This window comes from Ambystoma mexicanum, chromosome 3q (assembly GCF_040938575.1).
Source record: "Ambystoma mexicanum isolate Mex_15411 chromosome 3q, UKY_AmexF1_1, whole genome shotgun sequence".
Lineage (NCBI taxonomy): Eukaryota > Metazoa > Chordata > Amphibia > Caudata > Ambystomatidae > Ambystoma > Ambystoma mexicanum.
Window position 1 is genome coordinate 297924606 of NC_090926.1, and position 18429 is coordinate 297943034.

The window sequence follows — 18429 nt, forward strand, 5'->3', positions numbered from 1 at the left end:
GCCATGATGAAAAGATGGATGTAGGTTTCATATTTATTTATTTATTTTAATTTTTGTAACGCGCCAACATGCCTGCAGGTCTCAGGGCGTACAGTAATAGTAAGCTAAGAAGCCTAAAGGAAAGAGGCCGTGGCTGCTGAGCTGACAGGTGCTGCAAAGCAGCTTCGTGTGACAAAGAATATCTGTTTGGTTTGGGATCAAGTATGCCACATCAAGAGGCAACTGCAAGGCAGAAGGGGAGTCAAGGAAGATAAGCTACATACGCACAACATATTCCTCTGAGATTAAGTAAAAGAGAGAACATTTGCAAGTGCCAAGTATTGAACAAAGATAGAGAAGGCATATGCCAGACGGAGCAAGCAAATCTCCAAAGGCGAAGAGGAGTAATAGCACCCATCATAATAGAATAAAATAGCACTAAATAAAAGGTTAAAATGAACAAAATTGTGGCCTGATCACTTGGTGCAGGACTGGAAAACGAGACCTATTCATTAAGCTCTAACTGAAGATAGCAATGTACCATAACTCCCTTAAAAGTCCCAAGGAAGAGAACAGTCAGCAAGGTCAACTACAGAGAAGAAGCCTTGGCTTAGGGCCTAACTGATGAGAGATGGTAGGCTAATTGGCCAAGTGGGCAGTGGTCTGACGTTATTCCCTGCACCTGGGTATCATTTTGCTTATGTGCTGCTAACATGCCGAATGCCCAAGGTTGGGACAACCAGTCGCGAGGGCCTATGTAGCAGTGTGCTATACAATGTTGCAGAAGCCAATCCGCTGCTGCTATTCTGCTATTAATCTGTATTGTACTTAGTTGGAGGTAGTTCAAGGCGTGCCTACCAGATAAGGGGCAGACAATTATGTTACTAACACCTATATGAAGTATAGGTATACACGTTCACTTAACCAATCCCACCTTTCAATAGGTTTGTACTGTTTGCCATATAGGATGAAGTCACAGCTGACATACATCGAGGTATAAAACCTTTGTATAATTGAAATGCAGATGAGAGTGAGTGAGCTGCAATCTGTTAGTTCACCAGGTTTCCCTACTTTATTTGCACTGTTAATAAAGTCGTATTTTGTCATATTCTTTGAGTATATCTGATTATTTGGGTCTGAGATTGTTTATTGGTAATGCTATCTGGCACTTGGAACGCTCCAGGTGCGACTGCACATTTTGGTAGCAGTGCAGATGGTGCTGATCCAGTGTCCCAAGCCCAAATCCAGACTCTCAGATATTTTGATGTCTTCCACCATTAGCCAGAAGATCACATAGTTTCCTGTAGAGAACGGAGAAAAGATACACATGTGAAAAAGAGTCGGCCGGCAGGTGCCCCTTTGACGAAATTCCTGTCCAGTCCCCGCAGACAGAAGGCAAAGTGGTCAATTGAGGAAGAGTCGATATCGAGGGACTTGAGCTGAGCAAGAGATGTAAGTAGAGCACTGAAAGTAACAAATAAAGGAGAGGGATTGTATTGTAAGTGTAAATATATATATATATAGTAATAAGAGCTGGGTTAAGAAAGAGAGAGATATATCTCGATTCCTGGTTCCAAGGGGACTGAAGAACACGCATTAAACTCCAAGTGGGGTATTTGCAGGGATTCTTTAGGCAAAGCCGAAATGAAGAACGTGTGCCAAACTCCAAAATGGGGGTAAACTTGAGATGAGATACATTTACTAGAGAAAGTAAAGGAAGGCGAGCACAGAAAGTAAAAAGTGTACATTTGTTTGGGGTTATGAATATGTTAGCGTAAAACATTTATCGTATTTAAACTAGGAGACATAAAAAATAGAATCTAGCTGGTTACCAAACTCTATAAATCAAGCGATTGATGTGAATCATAGGAGGATAATGGTTGAGAAAAAATTATAAAGGTTCTTAGAGTGTTAATAATATAAGAGCAGGACAGCAAGAATCAATAGAATTGTAAATGAAAGGAATAAAGAGAACATCATTGTATAGGCTTTAAAATTGGTTAAAGAATTGTGTTTTGGTAGTGGGCGGCAATTGATGGTGCTTGCCCGAATTGATTATTGTGGTACAACTGAAAAATGTAAGAAAGAAATGAGAGGACTGGTAAGTATTGTCAGTTAGAAATGACTTGTCATTATGGGAGACACATCCTGTTACATGTGCGTGAGACATTACAGAGATAAACACATAAGATTAGGAAGTACAACGCTGAGTGGGTAAAATGCATGGCTGCCAAAATGTTTATGCAGTTGCCTCAAGAAGGTTCGTTATCGAGAACCGCATTACAACACATGACAACATACTTAGACACTGCATATACAGGGAAGAAGTTACAGAAAAGTTTAGCCATTTTAGAGCCATGGAAAATGTATCAGAGTGAGAAGGAAAACCTTCCCAAAAAGGAGTGGATGCTTAATCAGCATAAAGAGCAGGATGCAACACCCTCGGCTCCTCTTTCTCTTTCTGAAAACAGGAGTACAGACCCTAAGAAACAGGGATTTTATCCTTTAAATGAGTTAAAAGCAGCAGTGGGGGTATGTTAATCCAAAATATGAGCCCCTTGCTTTTTACAGTGAGGACAACATGGAAGAAAGTAAGATTAAAGAACGCAAATATTTGTCAATATGCAATGAATATAAAGAGCGTGATGAAAGAAGGGCCAGACAGATAAAGATAGAGGAAGAAACAAAGTGACAAAAAGAAGGGAACGATAGAGCTAAGCAAGTGACAATAGTGCAGAATGAATGGTCCAAGTTTGCTAAAATGTGTTGTGGAACATCCAGATTCTATACATTCCTATACATATACATTGGCGCATCACCTGCAATCTATTTACTACATAGCCAGCCTCATGATTACTTTATCTACTTGCGTTGCTACGTCTGTACAATTGTAAAATGGATTTGCATTTTCTTCAGTGCTTCTCCGCACTTGCAATCTTCATTTCGCTCCCAAAATTTTGCTTAAGTCCCTACTTCGCCATCAAATTCCATATGGTCTATATTCTTTCTTCATTGGCATCTCTTCTGGGTGCATAATTTCTGCTTCATGTGACATCCCCAGTCTTCTCTTTCATTCATTTTCACACTTCTTCCGGAACTTCCTTCAGAAAACCGTCATTTCTAACGTGCATACATATAGGGTTTTCTCAATGGATACCTTGTTTCAAGGACTCTTTGCAGTATCAGCAGCATTACTGGCCTTGTGCATGTTGCGATTTCCGGCTGCCAGCATATAGGCAGAATGGGGGCGGGACTTCCGGTAGAGGTACTTGGCTTCTCCTCTACACTCACCCATCTGGTTGCTTTATCGACCACTCTCCCATCAGTATTCACATGTAGACATCCTCTTCTGCAGAAGTGCTTTTTTGGAGTCCATATCTTTATCACTCCTTTCAGACATCCTGCTGATTTCACACGTTCATCAACACTCCAGGTCATAAAACTGCATTGCCCATTCAGGTTGTAGTAGATCCACTTCTTGTGGTTCTTCGGATACAGGAACTCTGTTCCCTCAGGTGTATGAATACTGGCTTTTACATAGTCTCTGATTTCTTCATCTGTCAGCTCTTTGGGTCAAAACTCAGACTCAACATCAATCATGATCTTCATTCCTGTTGCCTTCTTTGCTTTCTTCTTGCAATGTGTGATTATTATTATGATCATTACCAATAGGGGTCCAAGAAACTTGAAGATATTCAACATCCACTGTGGAACCCATGAGAAGATTGACACAAACCAGCTGTCATCAGCAATGTCTTCTAATTCATCTTTCATCTTAACATGTAAATTTCATCAGCATCATTATGGTCTCTGTCAATGTCCCATTCTCTTCATTGTGAGAAGGTATAAATGTGCAACATGATTCTCCGATTTTGGCACAAACACCTACATCCATAGCTGTAATCATATCCAAGACATAGCTGTTCTGAATAGTCAACAGTCTTATGGCTCTCAGCTCTTATTTGATAGCATTGAATCCCTTTATTGTAGTGTTGATAGTCTGCAGGAGCTCCCATCTGGATATCTGTAACCATCTGGCATTTACCATTGTCTGTTTCCCTGGCATAAAGATTGTCGAGAATATTGTTGAAGTCTGGCTGAACAATCTGTGTTCATACAGAATGACATTGAAAACATCTATTGATTTAGCTGAGAAGTAGTTCTCTCTCTTTATTCAATTGAGAAATCCAACTGACCTATTCTTTCTCAGGTGAGCATCTGCTTTTGGAAATTCTCCAATGTTCAGTTAACTCCTTGGTATCACCAATGCTGGAACATGGACAATCACTATGGAACACAGTCCTCCCCAGTCTCTGGGCAGCTTTATGTATGCTCTGGATCCACAGGCCCAGTAGTGATCCATTATCACCACTGTCCCATCCTTCATTCCTGGTACATCGAAGATTCCACCGCACTGCTGATTTTCTCCAACTTTTCTTGTGCCATTGTTTCTAAAGCATAGCTCTGCACTGGCCAGAGGTCCTTTCTTCAGCAGGCCTCCTTTGTCTTCGACCAATGTCAGCAATTCTGCAAGTTTTAGCTACAGTGGTTTGCATCCTTTTTCCACATGATCTATAATTGGTTTGCGGTGTCCTGTTACTGCCACAGCCCTGCATCTGACTATGCCTTCTTCCCAGCCATCTGGAGAAAGTACTCTTGCCCATATATGCATCTGTCCTCTCTTCTTGCATCTTTGTGTCTCTTCATCAGTTTTTCCCTGGCAATTGAGCTTCTTGTTTATCTCTCATCTGATTCCTCCTCCTTTCATTTGAGGCTGTTTGTATCTTATCACATGATCTGTGGTGTGCTCTTGCTCTTGTCTTCAAATCTTGAACATGATCATCTTCTTCTGGGGCCGACCATTCTGTCACCCATACCAAGGATGCTTTTTGACCCTGCAACTGACCTCTTGTATGGCAGAGTGCAAGGTGAGCCAAGCAATGAGCTGTCTGGACATCTACTTCTATAGCTACATAACAGTCCTCCTCAGAGGTTCTCTTTTCTACCTCCTTCATATGTTGATACCACATGTTGTTCCCCAAATGTGCTGTACTACCTAGATAAATATTTAACTCATAATCACCTTCCCTTACTTTTCTCTTGGGTCTCTTTCTTGTATAGTGAGTGTGTACATAATGATCATGGAGCATATCAAAAACAGACCTTCCTACAGGGAAAATCATAGGAACACTTGTCAAAGAAATAAGTGACCCTGCCTGTGTCATTGGTGTAGGGATAATCACATATGGCCTTGGTTTTCTCGCAATATCTAATTCTGCATAGGTCACTGGTGTGGAAAGAATCAAAGGGGCTCCTACCTTTCTGGAACCAGCAAAATAAGTAGTGTGCATTAGCAAAAACAGGAAAACAATAATAGATGCTGTGCACACATATATTATGCACCAGTTCATGGGAACCCACCACTGGTGTCTCTCCACTCGTCGTTGAGTCTGCTCATTTTCTGAAACTGCATTATTTTCAATACTCCACATTGTGTCTGTGTACTATTCTTAAGGAAGGAAAACACCTTCTTAATCAGTCAGCCTTGTTAGATGCTCAGGCAGCTGCTGAATTTGCTCAATTATTGCTGCCAGCAAGCTTCTAATTGCAGGACAATTCTTAGGATTTGGCACAAAAGTACAAATGTCAGTGCTACGCCCAACAAGAGCAGGGTAAGCTTGGAGTATAAAAATGAAGGCAGCTTGCAGGAGTCTATGTCTATCGACATCAGATAGGACCATGAATCCTAGCTAAAGAGAAACTCAGTGAAAAGAAAATCGGGGAGCTGCTCCCTCTTCCATTCATCAAAAATGAAATCAAGATCTGGCCTTTTTTTATGCACACCAGCACTTTTTAAAGTCCCATAAAAGAGATTCCTGTGACTTAAGAATGTTGGTTATCACACTCCAGCTAAAATATCTATAAAGAGTGTCCGGGGTAAGCCACAGTCTAAATGCACACTTGCATTTATTTATTCAGCAATCTTAGCGTCCTTCTTCCTTATCATCGATTGAGTCTGTACGTGCTGAACTGCTTCTTCGTGACTTGCTTCCGAATCAGGTGGGGGTGTTCCGGTTACCAGCATATGGCTTCACGTCGCCGAGGTGTATCCAGGGGCACCTTTCGGTGTAGCGGATTAAAATGGGATCTCCAGCAAACAATTTAGGTACAGGTAGTTGTTTAGGTCCAGTTGCTGAATGTTCTTCATCTGTGTCCTCAGACAGACACCCCTTACGCTTGAGTTGATCTGAAATGACAGAGATACTAGCGGTCATACATGTTAAATACGCACGTAGCTAATTTCCTAACAATTCTGCTGTTTTCTGGGCATCACTTCTAATCCTTGATGGAGGAGTCAGAGGCATTCTCATCCACCTCTGTGTTACTAACTCATGGGGTATGAGGTGGTGGGCTGACCCAGGTTGATTTCTTAATGCATACAATGCAAGGGGCAGGCAGTACAGCCATGCCTTTTTCAGTGACAATTTAAGTTTAGAAATTCTCTCTTTGAGAAGACTGTTGAGTCTCTCATATATCGCGTTCAATTGTGGGTGATAAACTGAAGAAAATGTATGTTTTATGTTAAGCAATAGGCTAATCTGTTTGAATACTTCATTAACAAAATGGGGGCCATTGTCAGATCTCAGCGCCTCACATACTCCCCATCTAGGAAAGACTTCTCGAACTAAAAACTTTGCGGCACAAGTGGCATCAGGATGTGTACATGGACCAGCTAGCTTCAATCCATCTTGAAAAGGAACACACCACCACTATCATATACCTACATCCACTACATACTTGCAGCATATCGACAAAGTCAATATGCAAGTGCTGAAAAGGACCATTCGGTCGAGGAATTACTCCTCGGATTGATCACAAACTTTTGACATACAATGCAATTTACTACATAAAATGCAACGTGTTCTAACAAATTTGGTACGAACCAGTCCTCCGCAATAGTTGCTGCAAGGTTTCCCCTGGTTATGTGCGCAGGGTAGTACAGCAGCTCAAGTGCTGTCCTGATGCCACAATGCTTCAGAAGAGAATAGAGAACAACCCCTTCCTTTCCACAGTTCTTTGTCTTCTTGAGGAGCACTGCCTTGAATTTCCATTAACTGTGTTTTCGGTAAATGATTAAACTCTTCTTCTATTATTACAGCCATAGTCAAGCCCTCTCTTATATTAGGAGTATCAAAACTCGAGATATCTGAAGATGTTGCAATCCTTTTGGCTTCTTCGTCTGTGGCTTCGTTCCCGCGTGAGATAAAATCAGTTCTCTTAGTATGTGCTGCGCATTTAACTATTGCAATGGCTGCTGGGAGCTGTAGTGCCTTAATAAGCCTGTCCAATAATGCAGAGTCTTGCACTGGAATGCCATTCGCTCGGAGGTAGCCCCTCCTTTTCCAACATGCTAGCTCGGCGTGTACAGTTGACGTCACATAGGCAGAGTGACTGTACACCTTCCCCTTTGTATTTTTCAAGCGTGATAATAAGCACCGCCAACTCTGCAGCCTGTGCCCAAAAATTAGATGGTGCCTTATGCTTGCCACAATTTCAAATTCCCCAATCTCTCTGTGCCTTACCACAGCTGAACTTGAACGCCTGTCCCCATCAGTTTGATCAATTTTTGATGACCCGTCAATCAAGAGAACCTCCCCCTGCTAGAGAATTCACCTTTACCCTTGGGATCTCGTCATAAATCTCCTCGTAAATAGAGCAATCATGCACCTGCTCATCCACTGTCACAGGTTCAGCTACAAACGTGGCAGGGTTCACTATTCTGCACCTGACTATTTTAATCACTGGAGTCAATATAATTACCTAATATGCAAAAGCCCTGTGAGATGTCAGTGTACCTTTAGGTTTCTCCAAAACAGCCCACAATGCACGCTCAACAAATAAAGTCATGGAACACCTCATTACAATGCTTGTAGACTTATCAATAGCGAACGCGGCTGCTGTCAGCGAGTGTTCGCAAGGAAAGTGTCCTCTCATAACTGGTTCCAGAATTCCATTATAGTATGCCAGAGATATGTACTCTAATGTTGTCCTCTGAGTAAGCACTGCTGTCATGACCGTCCCATTTGTATGCAAAAACAGGAAGAACTAATTGGGAATTCCTAAAACTGCAGCTGTATAAATTGCTTTTTTCCAATTCCTCAAACCCTCCCTCCATTTCCTCACTCCATTCTGTTTTCTCCTTGTTTACTTGTGCTTTTTTTTAAAGCATGCAAAAGGGGACCTCTGTATTTTTTCTATCCTTTTTTTAAAACATTTTTTAATGTGCCCACACAGCCTGTGGGCATCGGGGATCTGTTATAGGAATTGTTTGTTTTTTAGTTGTGTAATTTTTTCTTTTTTTGGCTCAGTTGCACATTTGTAACACGCTTAAATACCCAGAGGTTTCTAAGTGCGGACCGAACCTGTGTTGCTTCGCTTCGTCTTGCTTCCAAGGTGAACACGTTGCCGCTGAGCTATCCTCCCGGGAATAACCCTGTCCAGTAAGGCAGCGTGTTGCACTGGAATGCCATTCGCTCAGAGTTAGCCCCTCCTTTTCCTGCGTGCTAGCCCTGCGTGTACAGTTGACGTCACATAGGCGGAGTGTGTGAACTATAATCAAATACACATGCTCTAACATAGTTGCACAGTCCCAGAAACTGCTGCATTTGCTTTATCGTGTGCGGTTTTGGTGTTTTCATAATCGCCTCAGCTCTTTCATGTGTAACTTTCTTTCCTTCATGCAAAACTAACTGTCCTATGTACAACACCTCCTCCTGACAATATTGCAATTTATCCTTGTCTACTTTATATCCCTTTCCTGCTAGGATACTCATTAAATGAATCAAATCTTGTCTGCACTCATCTTCTGTCATGCTACAAACTAAAATGTCATCTACGTATTGCAGCAGAACACTTGGCAAATCAATATTCCTTAGGTCTATCTGCAGGACTTTGTTAAAAATCGATGGGGATTCACAATACCCTGGGGGCAGATGAGTACTCTTCAGCTTAATCTGATGAAACCTAAATGACGTTTGGTCTTGGGAGTCCTTATGCAACGGGATTGCGAAAAACGCATTTTCCAAGTCAATCACTGTGAAATATCGTGCCTCTGTGGGGATACAACATAAAACCGTTGCAGGATTTGGAACTAAAGGAAACTCTGCCTCTACAATCTGGTTAATTGGTCTCATATCCTGAATTAATTTCCACGATCCCCCTTTTGATTTTTTCACAGGGTACACAGCAGTATTAGACGTTGACTCTTGACATCACTAAGATACCCTGTTCCATCATAGCTGATATAGGGCCTCATTACACGGTAGGCGGTAAGGGTTTACCAGTACCGGTATTTTACCGGTACCGGTAAATCCTTATCGCCTTACTACGAGGTCCCTTTGCGAGTTGGGGAATTTAACGCCTGCTTTTTGCAGGCGTTAAAAATCCAACCCGCAAAGGGACCAGGGTGCTAATTACGGTACCGCAATTTGCGTTACCGTAATTAGCGCCTTCCCCATTCCCATTATGCCCTATGGGGCAAAAATGGGAATGGGGAAGGGCAATGGAGGAAGGAGGAATTACTGCCCCGCCAACCTTGGAATAGGGCGGTAATTCCCCTTTCCTCCAAGGCGGTACCAGTAAATTACCGGCATGAACCATGGCGCTAAGCCATGGTTTACCGCCTACCGTATAATGAGGCCCATAGTCTTAAAAATACCCTCATCCGCCTCTCGAGACTTTGGATACTGCCTTATTCATGGTACAATTGCTCCTGTTTTCAATTTAATCTTAACTTCTCCCACCTCCCTCAATAGGCCTACATCATAGGGGCCTGTAGTCCATAAAGAGGTTGGCACTTTTTCTATGTCCTCATCAAAAAATGCTGGACACCGCCGTACTATCACCATTCGCTGTGGGACCTCTCTATTCTCTATCTTGATCCAATATGTAATACACATCTCGAATATCACTTCACCATCTGAGGGATCATCTCTAAACATATCTTCGTCTGTGATGTCAGTCAATCGATACCCTTCCCCAATGGCAATCACTGTTCTCCATGGCCAATTCCCCTTGCACTATGGCTGCCTGCAGCTGTAGGGGAATAACCTGTCTCCCCTCTTCGTCCATAGGTATCTGTGGCCTGAACAAAGACTCATCAGGTATCCTCATAGTCTTTCCCACTAAGCCGGGTAGCCATGTCAACAAAATGCAGACCCCATAAAGAAAGACTTCTGGCTCTAATGGCATTCCTCGCACAGCTATTTGCCCTGTAAACGCCATGATAAATTTGCCAATGTTTAAATAATGTATCCCTACAGTGGAACACACTATGCTTCATCAGTTTAAGAAATTGTAATGTTTAAGCTTCGTCATTAAATCTCAGCCCAGAATATTAACCAGTGTCTGTTTTGAATACAATAACGGTACACACATATCACACTCTTCTATTGAGACTGGTAATTCATCAGTAAAAGGAACTCTACTTGTAGTTCCAGAGAAACCCTGAGCATTCATGGCATTTCCCGATAATGGATATTTCCCTTCTCGTATACATGAGCGTGTTGCCCCAGTATCTACTAAAAAAGAAAAAGATTTGCCTCCTATGGTAACATCAACCCTTGGTTCCTATTGAGGATTTGGTGTCACCGATAGTACTGAACACATCAAGTCACCCTGTGAGCTTTCCTGTTGTGGATACATGCTTATTCCCGTGCCTGCAAAAGGACTTCCTCCCACGACAGTGAAACCCCCTATTCTAGGTGTCAATAACTGTCCCGTATTTGCATTCTGCTGTATCTGCATGGTTGCGTGCTGTGACTTCCCTTGCAGCAGATTCAATGGTGCTTGCTGTGGTTGTAAAGTCTGTTGCATTTGCGGCAACTTGTGCTTGATACACTGAGGGGTCATTCCAAGGTTGCAGGTAAGTAACTGTCCTTACCGGCATGGTGCAGATAGAATGTCCAGTAAGGGCATTACCGCCATGCCGTAAAAGGCCCGAAAAAGGCCCTTAGCGGCATCATGTATAGCGCAGATTACACTACCGGCATGAACCAATGCGGCATTAGCGGCCACCCCTATTAGCGGTGACCGCTAATAACAGTCACCGTAAATAAGCGGAACCGGAAGAAGCGTCATCGCACAGGAACGGGAAGGAGCACGACGGCCATCTTTAAAAACACAATCCATTGCTATCCTCAGCACCCAGGACCTGTTGGATACTGCTGTTCGTGTAAACTCCTCCTCTAACACACCACAATGCCTAAGGCTGATAAGAAGGGCACCTCCCGCCAACGCAAGGAGCGCTTCAACGAAGATGAGCTGACCATGCTAGCTGACACCCTGCAAGAACATGCACAGAGCATGAAGAGGGAAGCCATAATACGGAAAAAGGATATCTGGGCACTTGTGGCACAGAAAGTAAGCACGGTCGGCAAAAACCCCCGCATTATCAAGGACTGCAGGAAGCGGTGGGACGACTTGCGGCTGCAAGTACGCAACATACTCTCTGCCAACAGGAGCCAGGCAATGGCAACGGGCGGAGGAGCAAGCTCCCATATAAAGTTGTCCCGAGAGGAGGACATCTGTGCTAGCCTAATTGGCATGGAGGGCATAGAAGGTGTTGGAAGACATGGAGTGTGGCGCCGCAACATCGGCGGATGGAGGTGAGTGTCCTAAGAAAACACTGTAATGCAGAGTCTGATGAAAGTCCACCAATATGTCTGTCCAAAGATGCAAGCTATGGCCCAACACACACACACATTCCCAGCAAAGTTGTCGGAAGCAGCACAGACACAAGCAGTTGCCTGCAGCAAGACAATGCCGTACATGACACATACCACACAAAGATGTAAATGGCATAAGTCACACTGCATGCAGGCCCCAACAAATATGCATGTCACATACAATACGTCTGCCCAACATGAGTGACCCCGACGTATGCCTGCATCACCCACCCATGTAGCAAGCAACATGATCAGCCAAACTCAAATGCCTATTACCCTTGATTGTGTAGTTGATCAATTGTACAAACCATCACTCGTGCTGTCCCTCTCTTCGACCCCCACAGGCTCAGACCATGACAGCGATGCGCAGGACTCACCCCCACTGCAAGCCACACCCCGGAAGAGGGCCTGGGATGAGGCCAACAGGCCTTCCACCTCAAAGGGCCAACCCAAGGCCCGCCGTGCACCACCAACGAAACCACCTCAAGTTGCCAGGGCACCGGTGCTGCCAAGGGCCGTTGAGACGGAAGCGCCAACACCTATCGCACTGCCACACGACACAGCTAAGGCTCCACACTCGGCAGAGTCCAGTTCGGTTGGGGAGGTGGCAGCCACAGCACCCCTGGCTGAGGAGGAGGCACAGGAAGAGGTGTGGGTTCCTGTGGAAGACGAATCCTCAGAACAGCCCTGCACACCAAGTCCTGCACCATCCCCCAGATCACATCTTTGGAGTCAGACCACGCCACCACCCTGGAGCAGTCTGTGGGGGAGTTTATCCAAGAGGCCATGAGCCCCATAGTGGCGTCCATCCAAGTCCACCATGACACCCAAGCACCCTCCACCTCCACAGGTAATCCTTTACCGGCATCGTTTTTCCATTACCTCCAACCTCGGAATGACCCCCACTGTGTGATCTTGGGCAAACCCATCCTTATTTTTTGGGCTATATGCTGGAGGATAAGATGTCCCCCCTCTTGAGAATTGCCCATTTTGTACATACCCTTAGCTTGCACATGTTCGCGCAATGTGCCCTGTCATGCTACATGTCCAACATACAGGAGGAAGTATTCTAATCTGCCCTCCTTGCATATTTTGATTATCATTCTGCATATTCTGAAACCCACCTTGGTTATTTTGAAAGCTACCCTGATTATTCTGGAAACTACCTCTTCCTCTGAAACCCATTCCTCTGCCTCACAGTGAAAACCCTTTCCCTCCTTGATCTTTTTGGTGTTGATTATTTGCCTGTGAGATACCCACTGTTTGCTGTGTTCCCAACCCTTCTCCGCTTGTCAATACCGCCCCTTCTATGGCATATTTTGACAATTGCTTCTGTACTAACTTAGCCTCCTCAAGTTTCCTAGCATCCTCCTTCTTCCTATTTTTCTCCTGCAGCAGCCTGCAATGATGCGCGATAGTCAACTGTATCTCTGCCCAGGGCTTTGATTCCATTCCCACTAGTTTCTTGAGCTGTCTCTGTACTCGTTCTGGCAATCCCTGACACAGAATGTGGTAAAATACTGGCACTGATTTCCTCCATGGCTCTCGAGTTTCCAAGGTCCACTGTTCCTGAATGCTTTGAATGTAAGCAAGCAGATCTCTGTCATCTTACATGACATAATTGCACCCATATCTGACGTATCAGGATACTGTACCCTGAGCGCTTTCCAAACAGCCACCCTACAATTATTAAATGATGCTCCATCATGCTCTGTGGTCTGTGCCGTGACACTTGAATAACCTGCTCTCGTCCAAATGTCATCATCCCTTTCCCCAAGAACAGCTACTAGGAGACCTTTAATGTCCCCTATGGCTAGAGTATTTCCTCCTGTCATCTTTTCTAGATCATAAATCAATTTTCCTGCACTCGCCATTAAACTAAGACGTTTACATCTTAAATGATACTTGTCCATCTGGGGCGAAAAGATCTACTGCGGTCTGGCCCCGCCTTTCTCTAATAGGGGGAACTGCGTGAACCCAAATCCTCAATCGGCTCTCATCGTCTGCCTATCCATAGTGGAGACAATGCTTCCTGACGGGCTTCTACTGGGCAAGGACCTCAACCTGTTCACATATGGTAGCGTTTCCATCCCTCTCACTATGCGATCGTCCGTTAGGTCTCTCTGGGTACGCCATGGGGTCTGGCGTCCTATCTTTAGGTTGGTCTAAATCTGACCATCTCACTTCATTGTCTGTCAGCAAACATCCCTCAGGACCACACACACTCTCTCCCTCCTCCCCACGGAAGGTGTTTCGCTGTCTTCGTCTGACATATCTAGTCCCCAAGTAGTATGGCTTTCATCCTTTTCATCCTTATTTAAAGTCAGACTGTCTAAAGACAAGTCCCTATGCGCGAGACTAAACAGGCTTCCTTCTTTGTCTTGTGATCGGGCAACTATAGATTGATCTCCTTTTCCTCTGCATCCCCATTCACCCATTGTCCCCATCCCCTGATAAGCTTTATTGATCCTATCTCCAATGCTTCCTATCTCAAGATCCCCATCAAGGTTTACCCTAGATGGTCCTGGCATTACACCATGCGATGGGAGAACCTCCTCTATGTTGCCCCATGATATCACTGGACTCGGTTCCATAAGCTCTTTCTCTCAATGCGATCAATGTAACGTACCCTCTGTCTCCTTTTTCACTACATTTCTTTGTCTAATTCCCTTCATTTCTTCTCTTCCCATCTAACTCTTTCCTCTTCCTGTCTTTTCTCTTCCCTTTTTTCATTTGCTCTACGCACTTCGTCTTCTCTTTGTCTTTGCATTCTTTTATCCCATAATCTCTGAGTCTCTACCTCTTCTCTCTTCTTTTATAGCCTATCTTGTTCTGTGATTGCTCTCTGCCTGTTGTCATACTTCCTTTGCTCCTCTGCCCTTTCTTCCTTTCTTAGCAGCTCCTCCTGATATATTTGTTTTCACCTTTGTCTATCTTTCCTTTCATGTTCCTCCTCCTTCAATCATTTCCCTCATTCCCTATCTTTTCTGTCTTGTTCGTCTTGATCTTCCCCTTGCCTTACTTCCTCGATACTCTTCCAATCGAGCTTGAGCATTATCTGTCCACTCATCCATTCCTTCTGTACGAGCATAACCTCGTCAGATTTCTCCTTTTCTCCTTTCCATCTCTTAATCTCCCGTTCCATATCTAAGGATACGTTCAGTCATTCGCTTTTCTCCTCTTTGTCTTGAAAGACCTTAAAGACTCCTCCTTTCCTTTAATCCTTTCTGGGCTCTCATCACTGCTATAAGCAGGCGGTTCATGTATTGGATTACTATATCCTGCCACTGCTTTTAGTTCCCTTAATGGACAACATTTTTTATATTTTGTACTATTGCCATTTACTTCGGGCGTGGTAGGGGGAGCAGAAGGCTCAACTCCCAAGTGCAAGTCATATTCCCTGTTAGACTAATACACAATGTTCTATTGGTTTCTCAAACTATAGGACTCTTTTCTATGTGGCCCTCTATAATTGGCTGGCATGCGTGTACCCTTCTGGAATATTCCACTCGCTAGCAGCACGCAAGCTGGTACCCCAGGTGCTGCAGAGGTCGGCCTGGTCATGCCTCCCCACCCAATTAGCCCAACATCCATAATCACTCCTGCGGTCTACCATTCAATTAAATGTGTTTGAACTTGGCCTTGTAAAGGATCTCTGTGCCTGAGAATAAAAGTGAGTGAAGGCATGGCTTTATCTTCTGGTATCGGTGTAGCTCGCCCCAAAGTCTATTTTCATCTGACCATGTGACTAGAGACCACGTTTGAGCTCCTTCATTGCATTTTATAATATTAAATGAAGAAAACCTGATGCTTTTAGTGTTTTTTCCATTACACCTCAAACAGGAGCTCAGCTCACTTCTCACATTATTGTATCCTCTTGAGTAGATAACCAGGCTCTCGGCGGCCCCGACTCTTAATACTGGGCCAGGCAAGTATTCTCAAATCTTCCTTGGCCTTTAGCTTGTTTTATTCTGCTGTGCCACACTTCCAGCCCTTTCATTCAGGGGTTCCAAGTTTGCTAAAATGCATCGTGGAACATCCCGATTCTATACATTCCTATACATATACATTGGGGCATCGCCTGAAATCTATTTACTACGTAGCCAGCCTCATAATTACTTTGTCTACTTGCGTTACTGCGTCTGTACAATTGTAAAATGGTTTTGCATTTTCTTCAGTGCTTCTCTGCACGTGCAATCTTAATTGTGCTCCCAAAATGTTGCTTAATTCACTACTTCACCATCAGATTCCATATGGTCAATATTCTTTCTTCATTGGCATCTCTTCTGGGTGCTTCATTTCTGCTTCATGTGACATCACCAGTCTTCTTTTTCATTCATTTTCACACTTCTTCCAGAACTTCCTTCAGAAGACTGTAATTTCTCCACAGATACATATAGGCTTTTCGCTATTGAATACCTTGTTTCAAGAACTCTTTGCGGTATAGGTACCATTACTGGCCTTGCACATGTCACAATTTCCAGCTGCCAGCATATAGGCAAAATGGGGGCGGGACTTCCTGTAGAGGTACTTGGCTTCTCCTCTACAGGTTTATGGTCGAAGGTCACCTTGTGCCATGGAATACAGGGACCTTGGGACTTAGCCAATTATATGGGCTATAACTCGTAATCTCATGGGGGTGGGCTGGGTCAGGCTTTGGCCAGTGAGAGATAACATGCGCACCAAGCGTCGGTCTATGATTGCAGCCTTGTAGGGCACATTCCTTCTGGGTAGAAAAACATAATTGCAACACTGTTAGAACAATGAATGAGCTTTATGGCGGTTGGGGGTGTGGGTTGTCCTCATGGGAGCTGGGGCATGGCTGGAAGTTTCCCTCATCTTGCAATTAGGGCCTAGTACATGAATTGCTGTATTTGCTGCTCGGGCCTTGTCTCCTAACTATGATTACTAACATCTATGCAAAATGGCAGTCTTGCTTGCGCCCTGTGATACACTATATAGGTTGATTATAGTGGGTGGGATCCCACCACCATCCCCTGGCCCATCATAGTGCTTTGAATGCAGCTTGCCTTACTCTAATGTGCTTAGGAGGGTGGGACGGGGTCACCCCCTTCCCAACATTCCCCCCTTTTGTTGCTTCTACAGTAACAAATTCCTTAATACCCCATTGCTCCTGCTGTCTCCTCTCTGCTTCCACATATGGCATGGCTGTGTTCCCTTTATTGGCAACCAAGCCCTGCATACTGGCCACAAACTCTCCCCCCTACGTGCATATTTCTCAGGTGAGCAAGTCATATAGATGCATCCCCTGCCAGTTCCACCCAAACCCCTGTGTAGTTTTCTAAATCCAGTGGTCGAAGTGAGGGAAAAATAGTAGTGGAGCTATGGATTCTGTAGATAAATGGTTGTTGTTTCCAGTGATGTCTGGTGAATTTTATAAATGTGTCGGACTGGTAATAAACATTTGACATGAATACGTAGAAGTTGCTGAGTGTAGTGAGGGAGCCGTAACTAAATGAAGTCCGTGCTGGAAGAACAAATTACAAATGCCCATTCCCCAAGTTCACACATCACAGCCTTTTTTACTCACCCAGAGTGAATATTCACTCGCCCATGGTGAACGGGGTCTCCATGTTTTGTGGCTTATTACATGAATATGTTTTTTTCCAATAAATGAATCATCCAGTGGTGTAAAATACATTAATGTTGCATTGGATAATAGAGAAAGTTGCATTTCACAATGTATTATTGTCTGTTTAATGAATCCATTGTATGAGTGTGTTTGGGTTTTCACCTGTCGGGGATTCACATGTACAATGTAGGTATGAGTTGAACTATTCAGGAAAGAAATATCCCCACCTCTTGGGGTTATATGTCAGATTTAGATATTGAAAAACCTATTCTTTGGTAAGGGTGAGATATGCAGACCAATTCTGATTCCCCAGATGTATGTGGGAGACTTAAAAGACTCTTGCGCTAATTGGGGATGGCTACAGCCATCTCTGGCCATGCTAATGAAAAAGTCCTGCTTTTTCTCCAGATCTGTGTCAAATGTTGCCTTATTAAGAGGCCATATGTGCACCCTGTTCAGACAAATTGATTGTAGAATCACAGCCTACAGGCCACAACCCACATAAACATGGCAGGTTAATGGGTACACATGATATGAGAGGCAGGAGCCATGTGGGACAGACTAGTAGCTCTGTAAACAGACGGAATTATGTCTTCCACCAAGTGCTTTCACAATAATAACATATGGAAGATATTTGTTTATCTTTCAGATGACACTCAGCTCTCCTTCAGGCTCCCCACAGGCCTCCTCTCCTCTCTTGCTCATTCCTGATTGCCTATCCGCGATTCAGGAATGGTTTGCCTCTAATGATCTGTGCCTGAATTCCAGTAAGACTGAGTTCCTCCTCATTGGGACCCCTGCTCCCACTTTCCCTCTTTCACTCTGTCTGCCCTCCTTGGGCCCTCTACCTGCGCTTTCCTGCGAGGCAAAAAAGATTGCTGTCATCTTCGGCTCGACCCTCTCCTTCTCTCCTGAAATGACGGACATCTCTAAAAAGTCCCACTACCAGCTGCACCTCCTCAGAGGTATTCTTCCTTTTCTCACTTTCACCCAGATGCTCACTGTCTCAAGCCCTGGTTATCTCTAGGCTGGACTACTGCAACAGCCTCTTTCTAAATCTGCCTGCTTCTACTCTTCGCCCTCTGCAACTAATCCAGAACAGGACTGGAAAACGTGTCCTTGACCTCAAGC